Below are 22366 nucleotides of genomic sequence, written 5' to 3'. Positions count from 1 at the left end.
TTACTTATTTTTTTTTTAAGATTTTTAATTTTTTTTTATTTGAGAGAGAATAAGATGTACAGAGAGAGAAAGAGAGAAAGAGAAGCAGACTCCCCTCTGAGCAGAGAGCCCAATGTGGGGCTCCACCCCAGGACCCCCAAATCATGACCTGAGCCAAAGGCACTTAACCAACTGAGCCACCCAGGTGCCCCAAGTTACCTATTTTTTAAAGCATTGTTAGAAGACATTGTCTTGTAGCATTTGTTTATATTTTCCCCCTTAAAGCTATGGACTTAATTTTGTTTCTTGAGCCTTTCATTATGGTTACAAGCATTAAAATTATTTTTCTTTATGTCTATTAAATTACATTGGGGTCAAATAAATTTATACTTGTTAGGTATAAATCATCCTTGCAATTCCTGATAATATCTTAAATCTCATTTGTGAAAAACAGGTCATTGGTAAGAGAAAAGGATCCTCTTTGGTATCCAGAAAGTAAACTAGTACCAAAGTATAAGCCATAACCAAAAATCTTTTTCTATTGTGCTGACCAATTGGAGAGCATAGAATGAAATATAAAATTCAATACATGACATATAGAGTTTAATCTACTCAATTCATTAGGGGTGTGTGTGTGTGTGTGTGTGTGTGTGTGTGTCAGGGTGGAGGTGGGGGTGAGCAGACTGGAGTAATTATTTGCTATTCAGAACACTAGTTTAGAATCCTTCTAGAAAAATAAAGATCTACACAAAAGGGGAAGAAGTCAAATTTTCATCTAAATTTGCTTTCTACCCTGTAATTTTAAATCTGCAATATAGACAGGGAAGTGGAAACATGAAAATCCAAAGCTGTTCATATCCATCCTCTTCATTACTACTGGCATCATTCAATTACAGATGTTTTTCCCTATTAGCCACTGCATCTTGTGTTTTAGTTTTAGAAAGAAAAATTTATTAGCATTGATAAATAGTTTATTTAAACTTATGTAATGCTTTTATTAAAACTTTCAATTTCCTCCTGAAAAATGTACATAAAGGTAATTTTATGTGTATTTAATTTTTCAGAGTTAAAAGGAAAATGCATTGCTAGATGCCATATAGATCAAAATACTGAGATTTTGGGAGGAGGGGCAAGATGGCGGAAGAGTAGGGTCCCCAAGTCACCTGTCCCCACCAATTTACCTAGATAACTTTCAAATCATCCTGAAAAACCTACGAATTCGTTCTGAGATTTAAAGAGAGAACAGCTGGAATGCTACAGTGAGAAGAGTTTGCACTTTTATCAAGGTAGGGAGATGGAGAAAATACTGAGATTTCATCTTAGAAATATATACTCATTAATAGCACTTAAATATTAAAAGATAATGAAGAGATAGGGTTCAAAGTAATCTTTCTAATTAATTTAATTTTCTATGATTATCTTTCTGATAAATATTTTACAATGGTTACCTTTCTTAAATAGAAATATGAATTGGAGATGTGCAGCTCTCCTCAAAATGCATTTGCATCTTTAAATAACTAGACAAATTCCCTAATGCCATGAGAATTGTTTGAACTTTAAATATTTAGAAATGAAGTCTTGAAAGAAGCATGATCCTTAATAGAATGATGCTCCTTAGGAAAAAACAAAACAAAACAAAACAAAAAACAAAACAAATGAAATGACTTTCTTATCACTGCAATTAGACATTTACAAAATGATGAATGAATGAACAAATGCTTAATTCTTGTGCTAGAAAATATTTTTAATAATGACAATCAAACTTCTACTTAGGGGCCCTAGTGGCTCAGTGCTTGAGCCTCTGCCTTTGGCCTAGGTTGTGATCCCGGGGATGGGATGGCTCCTCACATGGAGCCTGCTTCTCCCTCTGCCTAGGTCTCTGCCTCTCTGTGTCTCTCATGAATAAATAAATAATTAAAAAAAAACTTTCACTTAACTCTAGGTTTTATGCCTTTTATGCCCACATCATCATCATTCCCCTACTAATGTTTCTCCCTGGTTTTTACCCACAGAAAGCCCATTTAAAAAAAAATCAATTCTTTCTGTTTAAACTAAAAACCCACAATACTAATCATTAACATTTTAAACCAATAACATTAGTTTCAAGGTGAATTTCTATTGCTACTTGCTTTGTTCTTGCTTAGGAAAAGTGAAGAATTTTTTTAGAGGGGGTATTAATGACTAAAATATATACTCTAAATCAATACACTTGGATTATACTTAATGAATCAGGCTTTTTATGAATCTCTCTAGATTTTCAGAGTTCAATGACTATTAATTCAGCCACTATTTATTGAGTGTTTACTATATTCCAGGCATTCACAGAAGTGCTGAGAATACAATAAATTAATGAAAAATACTGATAAAACAAAACCAAAAATCAGAAAACAGAATATGCCATGTGGATACGCATTTTGATATTTTGTTTTTAAATAACAAGTAGCAAACAGAAAATTATCACAAGATGCTCCACTATTACCTGTTTGGATTATGCTACTGCCTATGAAGAAAGCACTCAAAGAACTTCAAGCCAATAGCCAGTGATCAGTATCTTGATGTTCAGGAAAAAAAAAAAAAGAAAAAGAAAAAAGCTGTGAAAGCCTATAGGAAATATTGTTGAAAGTATTACATGATAGCTTGTTCAGAGAACAAGGATAATCAGTGATCTCTTCTGTAAAATAACAGTGGTGCTCCTGTACTATTCATTATAGGCTCTTTCTCCAGATATTAGATTACACAATACTTTAAGAATCAAATTCATAATGAATTACAAATTTAAAGACAACACCCTTCTGCAAAGACTTATTATAAGCTCTCAAGGTTAGAGTTAAATATAAACAGTGTTAAAATACAACAGGCAAACTCTGAATTCCCAATGTGCATGTAGTTAACCGAAATGCTGGACTTATGAACTCATTTGTACCTTTGTCTCTCTGTAATATTTCCTGATACATAAAAAGTGTTCTTTTCATTTTTCAGAATTTTTTTAAGATTTTATTTATTTATTCATAGAGACACAGAGAGAGAGAGAAAGAGAGAGCGAGAGAGAGAGAGACGGAAGGCAGAGGGAGAAGCAGGCTCCATGCAGGGAGCCTGATGTAGGACTCGATCCTGGGTCTCCGGGATCACGCCCTGGGCTGAAGGTGGCGCTAAACCGCTGAGCCACCTGGGCTGCCCATCATTTTTCAGAATTAATTATATCTTGATTGCCTAATCAATATATATCTATATATTTAAATCTTAATATTTCATCAAGATTAAATATACAAAAATCACTGATTAGTCTGTGGTAGCAGTCAAGGTTGGAGTTATTTCTCTAGGGTACACAGAAGAAATTCCAAGAGGTAAAGTGGCAGGGCCCTTAAACTGGCAAATTCTCTACACAACTACCTGGAAATCAAAAAGTAATCTTTATGTATTTTCATTATAAAGGGGATTATTGGATATTTTAGAAAGGTTCATATGAATATATTTCCATCTTCATCAGAACTAGGTGACCCATCTTTTCCTTAGAGTGATAAAGCTATTTTATTTTTGTCCTTTTTGGCAGAGAGAGTAACTTTTTGACTGAAGACCCAGCTATGTACTGATTTTTCTGTTGCCCTGGATCTTGGGGGTTCTAATATTTCCTAGTGTAACATGGTTAAACATCACTTGGCAGCAGCTTATGAAAGATTCTTAATAAGCCAATTAATACATATCATCTCTCAGGTAAGGAATCAAGGTTAGAAAGAAAATTGAGATAAAATTTAATTAATTTTGTTTCTGAAATAAATTTGACAGGCAGGTACAAAAATTGGGAGGATATTATTTCTCTATTACCTATTAATGTCACTATTCTTACAATTACCTTTATTATCTTCAATAACCAAATGTTAATCATTGATTTTAATGTTTACACTAATTAGTGATTTTTTTATAATAAACAGGAAATAACCTATCTCCAAATTTAGTGACCAGAGTGGATCTTGCCACATTGTAATCCATGTCAAAAGGAATTAATCATAACACTTTAAAATATAGATTGTCTCCTTTCAGCTATTTTTGGGGTAATAACTTAGCAAAGCCCATTTGCTCAAATGCATAAATATACTGTCCTATTGAGTGTCTTGAAATGGCAATTGTCCGGTGACCTATAAGTATTTTAGTCTTCAATATCTTTGCAACAATGTCTTGGAAATGAATGAATAATAAGTAGAAAATATGAGGTGATTATTCTTCTATGCCATGGTACTTAAAATGTACTGTGATATTGTGTTTTATCCTGGGTCTCACCTTTATAGTGACATAAGTTAAACCTCAAAAGAACTTTAGAAAAACAAGACAGATCTTTAGAATGTAGAAAGTATATTAAGGTAATATGTGGCTTGAATTAGGATGATGAGGTGGGGAAAATAGTAATCTATGTTATTTCTGTATTTATTTTCCAGATTAATTGTGTTATAAATAGGAAGTAAAGGAGTGCCCAGTGATACAACCTGTCTCCTCTTCCTTCATCCCATAATCACAGCCCATAATTGTTGCCAGATGGGACAAGGAGAGTAGGAGGTTTCATTTCTTCCTAGTACTATTTTTCTTCCTTTTCAATGTTTTTCTTTTGTTTCATAATAATACTGCACAGAACCACTTTCTATGTTAATAAATTTCTACCTTATCTCTAAAATCATAATAAAATACCACATTCATGTACAACTTAGATAGGCATGAAGGTTATATACTAATATATAAATGCATTAACTGACACAAAACAAGCTCTTCAAATTTCTTCATTCCTGAGAATGAGATCAACTGCAAACTCTAAGAATGAAGTAGCAAGAAAACCATTAATATTTCTATTGAATTCACTAGTGTTTAGTATGCTTAAATGCTTGAAAAAAAACAAAAAGAAAATATTATATGTAGTTCTCTCAAAAATAGAAAAAAAACATGGGGGGAGAAAAAGTGAGGTAGAGAGAAAAGAAGAGAATGAATTAGTTAATACCTCACCTCAAATGATTATAATTTCATTGTGGGTATAATTGAAACCAAAAAAAAAAAAAAACCAAACACATTAGATTATGGACTCTCTGGGTTTCTAAGAGGATAATAAGCAAGGGAGCATTCAGAGCATGTTGAAAATGGGGAAAAGAAAAAAAAAAAGAAAATGGGGAAAAGATGTTGGTGACAGACCATAGAAATAATGCATAAAACATGGAATGGATGAAGAAAGCAAGCTACGAAGACGTTTTAGGTAGGACAAGTACACCGAAAATAGTACAAGGAAAGGTTTGACTAGATTGCATTACAAGTCATGCTGTGAAATAATACCATTTCCTAATTTGAGGAGATGCTTAATGGAGTAAAACTTGGTATTTATGAAAGAATTTTAATTGAATTAAACGTAACATATGAATCCATACATACAAACACCCTGAAAACAAGAGTGAAATGGTGAGCAATGCAGTGGGGAAATTATTCCATTTTGGAATGTGGAAAAGAGACCTCAAGGTGATAAAATAAATACGTGTATGAATGAAATTAAGTGTTTAGTTTGATCTATTTGAATTAGGGTTGAAAAATGTGCAGTATCTAGGGGCGGCTGGGTGACTCAGTGGTTGAGCCGCTGCCTTTGGTTCAGGTCGTGATCCTGGGGTCCTGGGTTTGAGCCTCACATCGGGCTCCCCACAGGGAGCCTGCTTCTCCCTCTGCCAATATCTCTGCCTCTATCTCTGTGTGTTTCATGAACAAATACATAAAATCCTTAAAAAAAAAAAAAGAAAATTGTGCAGTATCTAAAAATAAATAACAAAAAATAAAAAAAAATAGATAAAAATAACCAAATAGATTGTGGCATCACCAATTGGTGACTAGTTTTTGTTGTTGTTTTGTTTGTTTTCATTTTTTTGTAGTTCAACTGAAACAGATAAGTTTAACGATCAGAATAAAATGGGCTCAATTAGGAAAACCTGTTTATTATAAAAGGTGCTTTGCAGTATAATAAATCTTTTTCAAGTTGATTTTTTTCATAGGATTTAATATATATGATTATTCTTCAGTTTTCCAAATTAAATTGTTCAGGCGGCCATAAGTTTACTGATACTCCAACAATGTTTAACAAATGTACTATTCCTCACTAGCGATTCATAGTTGAACAAGTTGTGCAAAAAGTACACTGAACACAGTGCACTAAAGCGGTGTTTCCATACATCCACCTACAGTGCATCACCCTAAGTGATTTATATTTCATTTTTCACTAAATGAACTTGTGCCCTTAGAATACAAAAGATGTAATCAAGGAAGAAGTGTATGTGGTCTGTGTCTCTGAACAGTGTTATCACCCATATATATATTTTTTATGTTTCACATACTTTAAGTCTTTTTTTTATTGGAGCTCAATTTGCGAGCATATAGCATATCACCCAGTGCTTATCCAGTCAAGTGCTCCCCTCAGTGCCCATCACCCAGTCACCCCAACTCCCTGCCCACCTCCCTTCCCACTACGCCTTGTTCATTTCCCAGAGTTAGGAGTCTCTCATGTTCTGTCATCCTCACTGATATTTTCACTCATTTTCTCTCCTTTCCCCTTTATTACCTTTCACTATTTTTTATATTCCCCAAATGAATGAGACCATATAATGTTTGGAAAGATGAATGGATAAAGAAGCTGTGGTCTATGTATACAATGGAATATTCTTCAGCCATTAGAAACGACAAATACCCACCATTTGTTTCGACGTGGATGGACCTGGAGGGTATTATGCTGAGTGAAATAAGTCAATCGGAGAAGGTGACTAGTTTTTATAAGGTTAAGTAAGTATCATTTTAAGTTGATTGATTTATATTAGAGAATTTAAGTCTATTTGAATTCTGACTATACAATTTTATAGACTTATCCTACTGTGCATTTTTTTGTTTTTTTTTTTTTTTTTTTTTTTTTGGCCAGAGTTAGCTGTCTGAATGGTCTTAGTGTACTTTATATTGGATGGCTTTTTCTGAATACAACTGTTCTTTTTGGAAAAAAAAATTAAGTATGAGAATATTAAAATATAGATTAATTCATTTAGAAATGTTACTTTAGAATATTTCTAAATATCAAATAAGGGAAATGAAAAAATATAATGGTTTCAACTAAATATTTCTCCAAATATGTGTATAAATAATATAAAATACAGCATATATAAATGACAAATAATTATATATAAATGCCTATAATGCATTTTTACATTATTAAATGAAGTTATTACATATAAGCTGTTTTATACATATACATTTAGATACATTTAAACCAAAAAAAAATACATTTAAACACCAATACATTTATTGGTGTTTTTAAATCACCTTAAGGTGGCTCTTCCTACTTATGATCATTAATATTCAGGGCAGCCTGGGTGGCTCAGCAGTTTAGCTCCCCCTTCAGCCCAGGGCATGATCCTGGAGACCAGGAATCGAGTCCCACCACCGGCTCCCAGCATGGAGCCTGCTTCTCCCTCTGCCTGTCTCTGCCTCTCTCTCTCTCTCTCTCTCTCTCTGTCTCTCTCTCTGTGTGTCTGCCATGAATAAATAAATAAATAAATCTTTTTTAAAATTTATTAATATTCATTAATATAAAAATATGAATAATTTTAAGATATTTTGAGTATAGTCCTTTAAAGACACACTTTAAAAGTATTTATAAGATCAACATATTTATAATCCTTAAAAAGATTCATAAAGAAATTATTTCCAAATTTACTTCTGTGGTACAATCATATTTATGTTACAGATACTCACTTTGTAACATTAACTGGTTCAGAGATTATCCAGAGCAGATTGCATTTATTTAGTGATAATGAAAACAGATAAGACATTTGGGTAAAGTTTTCATCCATCAGTTTTCCCACTGCTTCAATTGCAGAGAATATTATCTCTAAATAATACAAAATTATGCAGGAATATATGAAAATATAGTACTAGACTTGGATTTTAAAGAGAGTTTGAATAAATCATTAATTATCCTGATTTGTTGATGCCCACCATTAATAACACTATATACAAGCACAATAAGCATATTTAAACTAATGTTGATTTTTCCCGTCTGCATCTGAGCAGTGTTTGGGCCTCCTAAATGCTAATTATTGAGAGACATAAAGATGTTTATGGTTATAATAAAGCCATTAATATAATTCACAAGGTTTTCTATAGTAGATTGTCTACAAATAATATTGACTCTATTAATTTCCAGGGCCATTGAATACAAGTGATTATGGAGGAATTGCCCTGTCATGGCCGTGAATAAATCATGTTCTATGCTCCACTGGACAACACCTCTTAAAATTATATTGGAATCTATAAATATGATCTGGACAAAGGATGGAAGCATTTATGGTAGAGTAATGACAGTGTGATAGTAAAGCAAAAATAAATGGAAGTTAAGAGATCTGTGGCTTAAGTCTGGTCTTTGACTAGCTATGTATTTGTAGAGATAAACCAATGACTTCTTTTCCTCTTTTGCAATGCTTAGAATTCCTAATGACCTTTCCAGTTTAATTTGTGGTTTTAAAATGATACAGTGTATGAAAATATAAGATTATTGATTAGTTCAATTAATTGTACATTAATTTGGAAAAAGCCTACTCACTTCACACTGTAAAAGTTAATTTTGTGGAAAAAAAATAATCTAGTAGTTTATTCAGGACTTAACTTACACTGAGTTTTTAATATGGAAAATTTATCTTTGAGTTTTCCCTTTTACTCACATGATATTTTATGCCCCAGTTTGTTTGGTTTCTGACCTAGCTAGTTATTAACATACTTGATCTTGTGGGTATTTAATTCCTGCAAGAAAGCAGACTTGCTGAAAGGTTAAATAAAATTTGTTTACATGAAATCAGTACATGGAATGTGGTCATCATGAATATTTATGACAGTGTGATTGGGATATATAGTCCTTGGAGAAAGATTTTATTTCAAAATATCATGTACTGAGAAAGTAGAGATAATGCATAAAAGACTAAAATTTCTTACATTTTTTGAAATGTGATATTAAGGATTTTTTTGTTTAAACATGATGAAAGATTATAATAAATGCCATGCTTCTTTAAATTTAATTTTTATCTATTTTGCACATAGTGTATAAAAATTAATATTGCTACTTGTCTATCATGTATCTATCTATATGTAAGCATATATATAAACCTGTGTATGCGTAAGCTATTTACGTAAGCATCATTCTAGTTTGAGTTGTCTGTTTGTTTTTTAATTCAAGACCCTGAGATCAAGACTTGAGCTGAAATCAAGAGTCAGACACTTAAGTAAGACTGAGCTACCCGGGCTCCTCAGTTTGGATTTTTCTTTTTCTTTCTTCTTTCTTCTTTCTTTCTTCTTTCTTTCTTCTTTCTTTCTTTCTTTCTTTCTTTCTTTCTTTCTTTCTTTCTTTCTTTCTTTCTTTCTTTCTTTTCTTTTCTTTCTTTCTTTCTTCCTTTCTTTCTTTCTTCCTTTCTTCTTTCTTTCTCTCTCTCTTTTTTCTCTTTCTTTCTTTCTTTCTTTCTTCTTTCTTTCTTTCTTTCTTTCTTCTTCCTTTCTTCCTTTCTTTTTCTTTCAGATCTGTTTATTTATTTGAGAGAGAGAGAGAAAGAGAGAGAGAGAGACAGTATGGGCTAGGGGAGGGGAAAAGACTCCCCACTAGGCAGGGATTTCCCCCCTGTGTGCGGCTGGATCCCAGGATCCTGAGATCACTACCTGAGCTGAAGGCAGATGCTTAACCATCTGAACCAACCAGGTGCCCCAAGTTTTTCTTAATTAATGATTCTTAGGTCTTTATTTTCCCTGCACAATAATTATTTTCCCATATTTATATAATACTTGTGATAATTCCTCATATCAAGCCTTAAAATATAAGCTAAAATCTGTATCTTGGTAGGAAGTATATAACTTTGAGTTAAAAAATTCTTAAAGTTCCTGAGTCATATATACCTAAATTTTAATCTGATTATTACCACTTAACTATATCACCATAGACAAATCTCCGAACTGCCAAATTTTAAGCATCTCACCAATAGCATATAGATTATAAGAGTATAAAATATATAGTTTTTGTGAGAACAACATAAATTCATAGTAAGTACTTAATGTTATCTTGAATCGTGAACATGCTGAGAGACTGAATATACAAATAGGCAATGGCCAGAATATATATAAAAATAGAACTCTGCCCCACAACCTGCAATAACTTGCCTAGGAGACCAGCCTCGTTATTTGCAATAACCAGTCCAGGAAGCCAGCCTGCTGTAAGTTGAAATTGAAGGAAGCCCAATTGCTATCCTTGTAATAATCTAGTAAGCTAAGCAATAACTTCTGGAACAATCAGCCTAAACTGTCCAGGACTCGATTAATAACTGACAGCTTTCTTGATTTTTGTCCCCCCTTCTAACTTAGACTCAACCAGAGAAAGCCAAATATACAACCCCCTCATCAAAACCACTGCATACCTTGCTTCTAGTTAGCCTGCCTCCAGCTCCCCCATGCCAACGGCCTCTAATCAAAACATACCTGAAGTCTTCCCTTTGTTCCACTATAAAGACTTCCCATTTCCCTGCCTGCCTTTGAGTTCCTGCCAAAATCGAAGGGACCTGGTGGATCCCCTTGCTATAGCAAGCTGTTAAAAGATCTCCTTTGCTCTTCTCACTTATTCTTTATTTTGCTTTGTACGAGAGACAGCATTAAAAATCTCAACATCATTGTGCATTACACAGTATATAACAATATATACATGGACTATACTGTTGAACAGCATTTTCGCACATGCAAGATCTCATAACTTTGCACCTATTTACTTCTCTAATAATAAATAGCTTAACTGGATCAAAGAGTGGTGGGACTCATCTAACATATGAAAACTCCAATGAATCACCTAGACTTTAGGGCACTTTTTACCTCGGTTAAACTCAGAAGCTCTGATTAGTGCTCTAACCAATATAATACAATTAAAAGGTTACCTTTGATTGGCCTGCATACCAGATAGAAGAAGCTAATACCACAGAAATGTCTGTGTGATTTTCATGTAGCTGACACCATTCATTCATTCACTCAGTAATATTTTTGAACGGCTACTAGTATGTGATATCAATATTTGATATCAATACAAAGTTCAGTGCTATCGTATAGTTTGCCCAAGGTGAGAGGGATACAGACACCAAGCAAAAAATAATAGAAATAATTATAAAAATTACACATTATAGCATGTTAGATGGGCTATATTCTATAGATAAGAAGGTACTTCAGGGTAAGGGGAAGAGGTTTTCCTTTGAAAAGGAGCCAACACTTAACCTAGAGTACTCAGGGTAGGTTTCATGTAGAAGATAGTGCTTCATAAACTACTGGAAGAAGTGACAGAGCAGGCAGATACCTGGTGGAAAAGTGCTTCAGAAAGAAGAAGCAGTGACTGCACAGGAGAAGGGGGTTTGCCAGAAGTGGGCTAAAGAGAATAATGGGGCCCAGTGTGGATGGACTGAGGTGAGTATAGTAGACACCGACATCAGAAGAGCAAGCAGGATGGAGCAGAATGAGGTGGGAAAGGTAGGATGTGTAGGGTTTGTGGGGCATTGTGAAATCTGTGGCTTTTACTCTGTGGGAAGTGAGAAACCATTGCAAGAGTTTGAACAGAGGAGTAATACGATAAGATTTACATTTTAAAATGATCATTTGGATATATAAAGAATATGTGAAGCATAGAGGTCAGGGGTCAAATTTAGAGACAAAGATCCAAGACCAAAATCTATGGTACTAATCCAGGCTGGAGATGGAGCTGTCTAGGACTAGGGTGGTAGCAGTGAAGATGATAAAAGCAGTTATATTCTCATAAAAGCTTGAAGATAGCCAGCGATATTTGCTAATAGATTAGATATGTGGTGAGAGAGAAAATAAGGAATCAGGGATAACACCAAGAATTTTTGCCTGACAAACTGGAAGAAACTTCATTAAAAAATGCTATTACTTGTATGTTTGAGGAGAGAAAAAGATCAGAAATTCTTTTCTTACACTCTCAGTGATTTTTGTTTCTGGACAATCTCCCTCTTTTATCCCTGATTTTTATTATCAGTATGCTATCTGTTTGAGTAACCTTAAGATGTCTGTAAACATAAAATAATTATTATTTTGGAAAAACTTGTAAGCTTTGGCTAAATATAATTTGAATTTCTACTATGATTTCAAAGTTTTCATCTTACATTTAAAAAAAAATTGAAACACAAAAATACTAGGTTCTTTTGTCCTTGGTACACCAGCCTCTATAATCCTATACAATCCTCCCTTCAGCTGGAGAGGCGGGTGTGATTTAGAGGCAAGTGAATTTCTCCTCCAGTTCCTCTCTCGGAATTCTGCTGGGGCGCAGTGCTCATGCTAGCCTCAGGATCAGGAAAGTGAGGGATCTTCTATCCGGTACATGAGGATTAAGAAGGTGGAGCCACAGAATTAACTGCTATTGTTATTCACCAGTAGAAAGCCTCTATTAAGCATCTCTGAAAGTCAGCACAAAAACTCTCTTATATAATGTACAATGAAAATGTGTTTTCAGAAAGAAATGGATTTTTTTACTTAAACTTCCTATCTTAGATTTCAACTCAGCCTTTTAAACCTGCTTCTCCTTCAGTTTTTCCCATATCCACACAGTTTGGTTCGAGTCATAATCTTAAGAGTCATTGGGATCCCTCTCTAATTTTCACACTGCATATAAAATCATTAACTAATGTTAATACCAGCAATAAATAGCAATGGTATTAATTACTTATTGAGTTCTATGTGTCAGGCATTGTGTTAATAGCTTTATATTCACAATCTCATTTAATTATCTCAACAACGCTTTGAGGTAATTACCATTATTATTGTGAAGACACTAAAGCTTCTCGCATAATTAATTTGCCCAAGAAGATGGAATTTAGAAAACAGAGAATGCAGGATATATTACTTTGCTGCATTAGACAGTCTTCCTAAGTTGCGTCAATCCTCTCATCTACATTTTTTTTTATGTTGTCTACTTGTCTCTGTCCCAACTGCCATAACCATAATACATTTCCTTCTTTCTTAGGCTAATGCAGTGGTCTTATCAACTGTCTCCCTCCACTGTTCTTGCTCTGTTGCTCTGTCATCCATTTTCCACAGGGCAATGGTAGATATCTTTCAAAATGGAAAAAAAAAAATCATGTTTATCCTCCTGCATTAAAGTCAGTCATGTTATCATATTACCCTTAGTCTTGTCATAAAAGTATAAACACCTATTTGGATAGTCACATGTTTGGTCCTTACCCTACTCCTGTATACTAGCTTTCCTGGTTTTGTAGCTCAAATTCTTAGCATCTTCAGAGGTAATGAAGGATCTAGCTCATCTGAAAAAAAAATACGAGATTACCTTTTAGTAATTTAAAATTAAATCGTAACTGCCAAGTATAGTGCTTTTGACAATGTCTTTATTTTCTACCACTAGTTAAATATGTGAGGAAAGCAAAATTGTCATGAGAACACTGTTTTGCAAAAATCCAATCAGTGAATGAGAATTTTGCTGCATTATATCAAGGGTGATTTCAGTAGACTATGTTAACCTGTTGAGCAAATACATACTTGCCACTGGATCAGCAAATTGTCCTTCCCAGTAGAAAACAAGATACCTTTGAACACTTTTCACACTTTTACACTTCCATTTCTTATCTCCACACTGGCCATCATAATTATGTTAACACTCTGAAAGTTAGGTGGAAAAATAGAATTCATTTGAGTTTATTTTTATAATTTATAATAATTGAATGGGTCTGAATCCCTGATTTGATCCTAAGTCACCAAGATTTCAATATAACTTTCACTGAAATTCCTTAAACAGCTATTTACAGATTATTATTTGGAGTAGCTTACCTGAATCCATTTTGATTTCATTCTTGCATAGTCATTTAATTATTAAATAAATATACATGTACAAAAAAAACCCTCCTGTCTTTATAGGGTTTGCCTTCTATTGCAGGAAGACAAATATTAAGCAATAAACAACAATTAAAATAAGTGAGTTTAGACAGTCTGTTAGGAACATGAAAATGGGGGAAAAAATTAAGTAGAATAAAGTAAGGAAGTTAAACTGGTGAGAGTAAGCCTAATTGAGAATATGACATTTGGAGGTGGTAAAAAATTTAGATGTGTGGAATCTGGATATATAGCACTTTAGGCTGAGGACCCACAGATTGCAAAATCTCTCTGGCGAGAGTGGCTAATGTAGGTAGGGTAGAGGGAGTGAAACACTGTATAGGAGACTTACTGGAAGGATAGGAAGGCATTGCATGCCATTGTACGGACTTAGACTTTTATTATGAATGAAAGAGGGAGCCACTACAGTATTTATAGTGAAGAAATGACTTGATCAGGCTTACATTTCTTCAGCATCTACTATGGTGAATATAAACATAGAAGGGTGAGTGTGGAAGGAAGAAACCATTGAGGAAATCATTGCTACAATGCAGAGAAGACATAATATTGACCTGATCTTCACAGATAGTCAAGGTGGTAAGAAGGGGTTAGAGTCTGTTACAGACAGGCCCAATTTGAATAATTAATAACAGATTGGATATAGAACAAGAGATAAAGATAGTTATTGAAGATGACTCCAATATTTTTTCCTGTACAATGAAAGAATGGAGTTGTCATCAACTGAGATGGGAAAATATTAGGCGAGCCGTTTTTTTTTTGGTGAGGGAGTAGTGTTGGGAGTTCAGTAATAGACATGTTAAGGTAGAGTTAGCTATTTACCAGACCTTCAAGTGTAGATGTGGAAAAAGCAGTTGAATATGTAACTCGGGAGATCAGGGAGAGATTTTTTTATTTCCTTTGCATATTGGTGATATTTACAAATATGAGAGTGGAAGAATCTCTAAGGAACTGAATGTAAGTAGAAGAGAAGAGGTCCAAGAACTAAAGCCTGAAATATTCCCAAATTAAGAGGATGGGGGTGGGGAGAAAGGAAGGGAAACTGAGAGACAGATGCCAAGTTAGATAAAAACTAAATTTACTCATTAACACGGATATGTAAGCATTATCGCTAACTTTGACAAGTGAGGTAATTTTTATGAATTGGCTTCTCTTTAGACAATTAACTTTAGCATTTTCCTTTCCCTTTTTCTTTTTAAATGTTTATTTTTATTTTAAAGAGAGAGCATGCAAGCTGGGAGAGGGGCAGAGGAAGAGAATCCCAAGCAGATGTCCTGCTGAGCATAGAGCCCCATGGAGGGCTCAATAATCTCCTGACCCGAGATCATGACCTGATCTGAAACCAAGAGTTGGTGCTTAACCGACTAAGAAACCCAAGCGCCCCTTCATTTTCCTATTCCGTCTAACTACATATTTAATAGTAGTTAGTTTTCTCACTAGACATCAAGAATGTGATAAATTTGGATGGAATTTCTAAACTATATCATATTTCAATTGGAAAATCAGTCAGCAATAATACACACTTTTAAGCCTCACTTTCACTATATCAGCTTCTATAGTTAAAGGGATTTATGACTAGGATGTAAGTAGAAGAGTTTTGTGTAATGTTTATCTTTTTCCTTCTTTGTTGTCTCCCTCCTGGTGGCTGAAATATGGATGTGATGGTAAAAGCCCCCATCATGGACTATGACTCCAGATCATTCACAGAGAAAGAATAAGAAGGAAGGAGGAATAAGAGGGATTACCCAAAACCATTAACATCAGAAATGGCCCTGTCACCTATTCGTTTTTTTTCATGAGGAAGAAAAATTCCATGTTATTTAAATCATTGTTTTTATTCTAATTATCATTTTCCACACTCAAATATTGGTACCAAACCAAAAACCCTTTTCTTTATAGTACATGGAAGCTAAGGAAAAGAAAAAAAAATCAAATAAATTATAGAAGAAAATTCACATCAGCTGTGAAGTGGAGCACATATGTTGTATAACTATAGTCAGAGCAGTGGCTGGAAGAAGTAGAATGAAACAAAATGGAAAAGAAGCTGAAAAAAATTAGAAGCTGAGATTTTGGATTAGAACACAAACATTTTATTTCAAGTGAATTTCAAATGTCCCCTTGAAAGCAATGTTAGTGAGGCTGCTGTAAACATAAGTATTATGCTTTCCTGTTCCTGAATATACTCCCAGATTGATTTAATTAGCCTAGTGCGTCTCAAAACATGTTCTCAAGATAATCTTCAAAAAGAGAGTCTAAGAAGTCTTGTATCTTTTCATTCCCTTTTGAGGGCAATATTTACATCAAGATAGCTAAACTAATACTACATTAAGAACACTGAAAATACTATTTGATTTTTTTCAACCAAAATTTTTCAAGGACTGCCTCTCACAGCCTTTCACTTTGTTAATGAATGACACTAAAGTTTTAGATAAAGTTATCTTAACAAGAAAACTTCATGTTATAAAAGAAATTTGAGTATTGGTTTTATTGATGCAGTAGCCAAAACATCTTCGCAAAAATTACAGTAGCAAATCAGAGTTCATGTTTTGAATTCAGTTCAAGTCTTGCTTTCTAATTACCTCCTGGGTTTCTGTCGTCTATCTTCCCTCTTTGTTAAAATAATAATAATGATGATAATCAAAACATGTGCTTCCCTGCCTGGAAGATTCCTGACAACTTGTGTAAAAAAGTAATTCACTCCTAAGCAGCTAATCCATTTAAAACATTCCAAAAAAGAATCACCAACCAAGCATTAAAATTACATTTCAACCATGATCAAACAAACGTAGCATAATCAATTAGGTGTTAAAGCATCTAAACACAATTATCCAAACTCATAATTGAATCCAGAAAGTAGTCTCCAAACTTAAAGAACAGAAGGTAACACTTTCATGTTTAAAGATACATCCAAAAAAATAAAAAAGAAAAAATAAAGATACATCCACAGAGCACTCACAAATATAGGCAAAATTAGAGCAACTTTACAGATAAAGAAGCTTATTATTAAAATTTTTACATCTGTCATTTAACTACATATTAACTGAACTTACAGTTACATAACTTTAGATAATTATTTTAAAAGCTACAAATACATCCTAGGTACATGAAATGTCACAGAATTTCTTTCTCAAATCTATATTTGTACTTTAAAATTTTGTTGAATAAAATATTTATGTTAGCAATTATAAAAGTACATGATGCTGAATTTCATTATTTTAAGCACAAATTGTACTGATTTCTAATAAGATACAAGTCATTTAGTTATCATTACTAACTGCTTATATAGTACAATTAAATTTAAACTTCCAAAATATTTATTTATCGAGATAACTATTGTCAAAAACTTTTTCCAGGTACTAGGAATAAAAGAATGAATAAAATAAAATTGATCTGCCATATTTGGTGAACTCTTACATAATGAATTCCTACTCTAGCTCAAACAGATCACTCACAGCTTATTGTATTAAATGAGTTAATAGCGCCTGAAATAAAATAAACATTATTCAAGGTTATAATCATCATTATCTCTTCTTATCATAATTATTTCTTTATTGTACATATTCCCTTTCATTATGAAAGCAAGTATCAGTGTCTATCACAGTTCATGACATTTATGCTTATTAGCATTTAAGAATATTGAAAGAGTAAATGCTATTTAACTCACTTTTGTGGGAAAGGAATAATCTTTGATGTAAAATATTCTTTCTAAGTCAGTTTTTGGAAATCAAATATGTTAAAAATTACATAGTTCCACATATGCTATGTTAGAAAAGATGTGTAATAATGGAAAAATAGCTGATTTATCCATAAATGATTATAAAGAACACTTTAAATATATGTTATTTCCATGTCAATGCTTATAAAAATAATAATATAACCTATAAGTTAAAATTAAGAGATGATGGAATTATTTTTAAGGAAGATCATTCATAAATGCATTAGTACCTTTTATTAAGCTGTAATTATAGAATTCTAAGCTCTAATGAAAAATAAAATGGCTATAGATTAGCAGTTAGAAACAGATGATATTATTAGAAGATGAAAATATTAACATATATAACTAGGCTTAAGCCCTGTATAAGAGAAGATAATAGAATCAAGTTGTATTTGATATATCATACCAGTAATAATTGGTTTAGATAACTAATAAATTGCTATGTATGGAGCAGTTGCTAGGAGCTTAGAATACATATCATAAAAATATAATAATGAAAGGAGATCTATATATCTCAATAAATAGTACTGATATAATATCAATATAGAAAATAACTCATGAAATATTTCAATAAATGTGGGTACAAAATTCTCCTGATACAATAGAAGATGAATAAATTTTCCCTGAGGAAATCCATTACACTCTTAGAAGAGAAGAGGGCAATTAGACTAGATCTTGAAAATGGAGTAGGAGCATAGGAATCCAAAAGGATGATACAGAATTTTTTTTTTTTGAAACAGAATTTTTTAAAAGCATTGAGACAACAGAGCATGCAGCACATCTAAAAACATGCAAGGTTCTGTTTAACTGGAATGTGGCCAGAGTAGTGATGAGCAATGAGAGGAGGCTCAAATGGAAAACCAAAGAAACATTTTTATGAAGTAGTATAATACAGAAGATCTTGGACACTATATGTTAGTCAAGGGGGAAGTATTAATTGTTTTAAGTACTGTCATAGACTTCAAATAGTTCTCATAGAGAAATACTTGGTGGATGTATTAGACAGTTAAGAAATTTGGAGGAAAGATGCATTGATAAGGATTATATGAAGTTGAAAAAAGAAAGAGACAAGGATGGACCTAGATACAGCATCCATAAAACTCATTGGTACCCTGTTTCATGGTTCCCAAATAGGAGACAGATAAAACCTAGTTACAAATTTTATTAGGGGATAAGGCTGACAGCAAGACTTCTAAATCTGTAAAGATGAGTGGATAGGGGTGACCTTGACTGAGATGTTGAATACAGAACAAAAGGTGTTGAGTAAGGGTGAAATAATGCATTCAATTATTGACTAAGCTTTAAAATTTAATATGTCTTTTAAATACTCAAAAATAGTATCTGAGCTGAAGATACATATATATTTAAGTATTGCCTTGCATTTCTTTTTGAATCACTCTCTCCAATCAATGCATGCATGGCTAAATACTATGAGATGGAGCTCATCAGTTGGATGTGGGAAATTATCCCTCACAGAGTGACTCATCCAGAGATGGCACATGTCTGGGGAGAACGACTCAGAGACTTGATATTTACCCTAGGAAATAGGAACTAATCTCTGCTTTTGGTAAGATTCATCATTGACTTCTGATAAAAACTTTCAGCAATCTAGTTATATAAGGGACCTTTCCCATCTTATAAAGGCTATTTACACACACGCACACAAAAGCCACAGCTAATATTATACATAACAATTCAAAAAATTCCCCCTTAAGATCAGGAAAAAGGCAGAAAGTCCTGTACTACCACTACTGTTGAACATCACACTTGGTGTCCTTGCTGGTGTAATAGAAAAAGAAGAAATGAAGTGCTTCTAGAACTCACAGGTAAGTTTAGTAATATTTCAGGATACAGGATGAATATGTAAATAAAAACTGAATGTACAGAAAATATGAACAGATATTTCACCAAAAGGGTGTGAAAGGATGGCAAAATAAACACATCTAGAGATGCTCGATATTACTAATCGTTAGATAAATGCAAATAAAAACCACCATTTAACAACTGAATGGGAAAAAAAACACTAAAAAAACGAAACTGAAAATATCAAGTTCTGACATGGATACACAGTAGATATATTTCTAACTCTGATAATATTTTGGAGGGCACTGGGAGTTGAAAATGGTACTATGGGAAACATGTTTATAATTTCTAGTAAGTCAAACATATGCAGGCATACCTCAGAGACGTTGGGAGTTTGGTTCCAGACACTGCAATAAAGCAAATATTGCAATTAGGTAGTCAAATAAACTCTTTTGGTTCCCCAGTGCATATAAAAATTATGTTTATACTATACTACAATCTAGTAAGTGTGCCAAAGCATTATGTTTAAAAAGCAATGCACATACTTTAATCTAAAAAAATACGAATTGGTAAAATGTTAATCATCATCCAAGCTTTCAGCAAGTCATAATCTTTTGGCTGATGGAGGGTCTTGCCTTGATGTTGATGACTGGTGACTGATCAGGGTGGTGGTTAATGAAAGTTGGGGTGGCTGTGGCACTTTCTTAAAATAAGACAAAAATGAAGTTTACACTTCGATTGACTCTTCCTTCCACAAATAATTTCTCTTGTCACATGTGTTACTGTTTAATATCATTTTACCCACTGTAGATTCTTTAAAATTGGAGTAGGAAACAAGAAATGTTGGCAAGGATGTGGAGACAGGGGAACCCTCTTACACTGTTGGTGGAAATGCAAGCTGGTGCAGCCACTTTGGAAAACATGTGGACGTTCCTCAAGAAGTTAAAAATAGAGCTATCCTATGACCCGGCAATTGCATTATGGGCATTTACCCCAGATATAGATGTAGTGAAACAACAAGACACCTGCACCACAATGTTCATAGCAGCAATGACCACAATAGCCCTACTGTGAAAGGAGCCACGATGTCCTTTAATAGATGAAAGGATAAAGAATATGTGACATACATATACAATGGAATATTACTCAGCCATCATAGAGGATGAATACCTACCATTTGCTTCAATGTAGATGGAACTGGAAGGTATTATGCTGAGTGAAAATAAGTCAATTGGAGAAAAACAATTATCATATGGTTTCACTCATATGTGGAACATAAGAAGTAGTGCAGGGGACCATAAAGGAAAGGAGAGAAACTGAGTGGGGAAAAATTAGAGAGGAGGACAAATCATGAGAAACTCCTAACTCTGGGAAACAAACAAAGGGTTGCAGATGAGAGGTCAGTGAGGGGATGGGGTAACTGGATGATGGGCATTAAGGAAAGCACATGATGTGCTGAGCACTGGGTGTCATACTATATGTTGGCAAACTGAATTTAAATCAAATAAAAAAAATGAAGTCAGTCCTCTCAAACCTGCTACTGCTTTATCAACGAAGTTTATGTAATACTGTAAATCTTTTATTATTATTTCAATGATCTTCATAGCATCTTTACCAGGAGTAGATTTCATCTCAAGAAACCACTTTCTTTGCTCATCTCTAAGAAACAACTCCTCATCCACTGAAGTTTTATCGTGAAATTGTAGCAATTCAGTTACATCTTCAGCCCCCTTTCCCTCCCCCGCTTCTAATTCTAGTTCTTTTGCTCTTTCCACCATATCTGCATTACTTCCTCCATTGAAGTTTTGAAATCCTTAACGTCACCCGTATGGATGGATTGTAATCTCTTCCAAACTCCTGTTCACATTGATATTTGACGTGTTCTCATGAATCATGAATGTCCTCAAGGCATCTAGAATGGTGAATTCCCTTCCAGAAGGTTTTCCATTTACTTTGCCCAGATCAGATCTATCACAGGAATCACTATCTTTGGAAACTGTAGCCTTATGAAATGTATTTCTTAAATAAGGATTTAAGTCAAAATTAGTTTTTTATCCACATGGGCTATAGCATGGGCATTGTGTTAGCAAGCAAGGAAACATTTATCTCACTGTACATCTTCATCGGATCTCTTGGGTGATCAGCTACATTGTCAATGAGCAGTGACAGTAATATTTTCAAAGGAATTTTTTTTCTGAGTAATAGTTTTCAAAAGTGGACTTAAAATACTCAGTAGCCTACATTGTAAACAGATGTGTTGTCATGAAGACTTTGTTGTTCTGTTTATCGAGCACATGCATAGTAGGTTTAGCATAATTCTTAAGGGCACTAGAATTTGGGGAATGATAAATGAGCACTGGTTTAAATTCACCAGCTGCATCAGCTGCTCTCCTTTGAAGCTTTGAAGCCAGGCATTGACTTCTCCTCTCTAGTTATGGAATCACTAGATGGCATCTTCTTCCAATAAAAGGCCACTTTGTTCATATTGATCATCTATTGGTTAGTGCAGCCACCTTCACTAATGATCTTGGCTAGACCTTCTGGGTACGTTGCTGCAGTTTCTGCATCAGCACTTGCTGCTTCACCTTGCATTTTTATGTTATGGAGATGGCTTCTTTCTGTAAATCTCATGAACTAACCTCTGTTAGCTTCAAACTCTCCTGCAGCTGCCTCACTTCTCTCAGCCTTCACCTAAGACCCTGTTCTGGATTAGGCTTTGGTTTTAGGAAATGTTGTGGCTGCATTGATCTTCTACCCAGATCCCTAAAACTTTTTCCATATCAGCAGTAGAGCTGTCTCATGCTCATCATTTGTTTGTGCACTGCAGTAGCACTTTTATTTCCCTTTAAGAACTGTTTCATTGCCTTTGCAACTTTGGCTGACTGTTGCAAGAAACTTAGCTCTTGGCCTTTCTCACTTTTGGCATGGCTTCTTGACTAAACTTAATCATTT

General features: G+C 33.9%; 1 long non-coding RNA gene across 1 annotated transcript in view; it reads right to left on the bottom strand.

The window, feature by feature from the left end:
* Positions 1 to 2460: 2460 nt before the first annotated feature.
* The window catches only part of LOC111091736, a 77786-nt gene continuing 57880 nt past the window's right edge, over positions 2461 to 22366 (bottom strand). The window contains exons 3-5 of the long non-coding RNA XR_005376011.1: positions 19791 to 19821; positions 13237 to 13316; positions 2461 to 2530 (exon numbers count right to left, since the gene is read on the bottom strand). This is a non-coding gene — a long non-coding RNA (uncharacterized LOC111091736). The remainder of the gene's footprint in view (positions 2531 to 13236; positions 13317 to 19790; positions 19822 to 22366) is intronic.

This window comes from Canis lupus, chromosome 22 (assembly GCF_011100685.1).
Source record: "Canis lupus familiaris isolate Mischka breed German Shepherd chromosome 22, alternate assembly UU_Cfam_GSD_1.0, whole genome shotgun sequence".
NCBI lineage: Eukaryota > Metazoa > Chordata > Mammalia > Carnivora > Canidae > Canis > Canis lupus.
This window is presented reverse-complemented; position numbering and strand designations above follow the sequence as displayed.